The following is a 1,972-nucleotide window of genomic DNA, read 5'->3' as shown; positions in this document are numbered from 1 at the left end:
TATATATATATATATATATATGTGTGTGTGTATGTATGTATACATATATAAAGGTTAACGCACAATCTAAGTGATCTAAGTGATCGGTACAGACACAAAGACATCAAATTAACCCACACTTATCCAGTTTATCAGCCGTTTTTCCATGCCAAAGGCTGAGAGATTAAAATAAATCTATTAAGAGAAAGAGGAAAGAGGAGAAAAAAAGGAGCATACAATATTAATAATCATAGTCATAGAGACAGAAAAAAAAATTATTGCACTAAAAATGAACTTATAGGTATACTGATAGTTTACTAATTAAATACTTAGTAGCATTTTTAGTACACTTTGAATTATAGTCTCAGTAAACTACTAGTTTAGTAGTTTTATACTGACAATTATAGCTAAAATATATTTAGACTTTTTCTAAGTATAAGTCAAGTATACTTAAATGTTATTTTAAGTGTATTTCTGAGAAGTACATAAAGCCCATTTCTGAGAAGTACATAAAAAGTAGACTAAAAGTATACTTTCCTATTTTTAGTTTAAAAGAAGTATACTAATAGAACACTTGAATTAACTTCTTTTTCGTAAGGGATACATACACTTCCAGAGGACTGTTTACAACATCACTAATAAAAATAAATAAGGGGTGGGGGGTGTTTCACTCTTCAGACAAGTTTAGTTCTTCAAAATGTCTTAGAAAGGGGGACCATGTTTTATAAAACTTACACTTTGAACCTCTAATTGTAAATTGTATCTTTTCAAGTTGGATGTAATTCATTATCTCATTAATCCATTTACTGTATTTTGGAGGGTCGGGCCTTTTCCACTGTAATAAGATTAAACGCCTAGCCAAAAGTGAAGTAAAGGCAATAACTGTTTCTATATCTTTCCTAAGTTCTATGCCCTCAGGCTTAGTGCCAAAGATAGCTATTAAAGGGTTAGGATTTAATATGAATTCCATAGATATTATTATCATAAGTCTCAAAAATGTATTTCCAGAGTTCTTCCAACCGAGGACAAAACCAAAATATGTGAGCTGTTGTTGCAGGCGAATGCGAACACCTATTATGCAGAGCTAATGTTAGGATTCAATTCAATTCAAGTTTATTTGTACAGCGCTTTTCACGATACAAATCATTGCAAAGCAACTTTACAGCAAATTAAGTTTCTACAATATATTTAGTGGTAGCTTATCAGTGGTGACTGTCAGTTAATGTACATATGGCAGAAATGTACGGAAAAATCAATTAAAGACGTAATCAAACAGACGATGAACACTATTAACAGCAATTATTATATGATGCAATCAAACTTATAGCCAAATGTGGTAGTTCTGTATGTTGTTTCAGGGTTGGCATCATCTGAGGTCCTCTGAGGGGTTGGCATCATCTCTTCTCAGTGGACTACCTGTAGCTTGTTTATTGAAGATGCAGGACAACCACCTAGCAGTGCATTACAATAGTCCAGTCTAGAAGAGTCTAGAAGTCTATGACTAGAAGTCATGAATGCATGAACTAGCTTTTCTTCATCAGAAACAGGTAACTTGTTTTGTAGCTCGGCAATGTTTCTAAGATGGAAGAATGCTGTTTTTGTAACATGGGAAATACGATTTTCAAAAGACAGGTTGCTGTCTAATATAACACGCAGTTTCATCTGTTCTTGTTGAGATATATAGTTGAGTATCATCAGCATAACAGCGGAAACTAATCCCGTATTTTCTAATAATATTACCAAAGGGCAACATGTATATTGAAAATAGCAGAGGACCTAGGACAGATCCTTGTGGAACTCCATATTTTACTGGTGATAATTGAGATGACTCCCCATTTAAATTAACAAGGTGGTAGCGATCGAACAGGTAGGATCTAAACCATCTTAAAGCCTGCCCTTGAATACCTGTATAGTTTTGTAATCGATCTATGAGTATGTCATGATCTATAGTATCAAACGCAGCACTAAGATCAAGTAAAACTAGCAATGAGAT

This window comes from Sinocyclocheilus anshuiensis, unplaced genomic scaffold (assembly GCF_001515605.1).
Source record: "Sinocyclocheilus anshuiensis isolate Anshui unplaced genomic scaffold, SAMN03320099.WGS_v1.1 scaffold691, whole genome shotgun sequence".
In the NCBI taxonomy this organism is placed as follows: domain Eukaryota; kingdom Metazoa; phylum Chordata; class Actinopteri; order Cypriniformes; family Cyprinidae; genus Sinocyclocheilus; species Sinocyclocheilus anshuiensis.
This window is presented reverse-complemented; position numbering follows the sequence as displayed.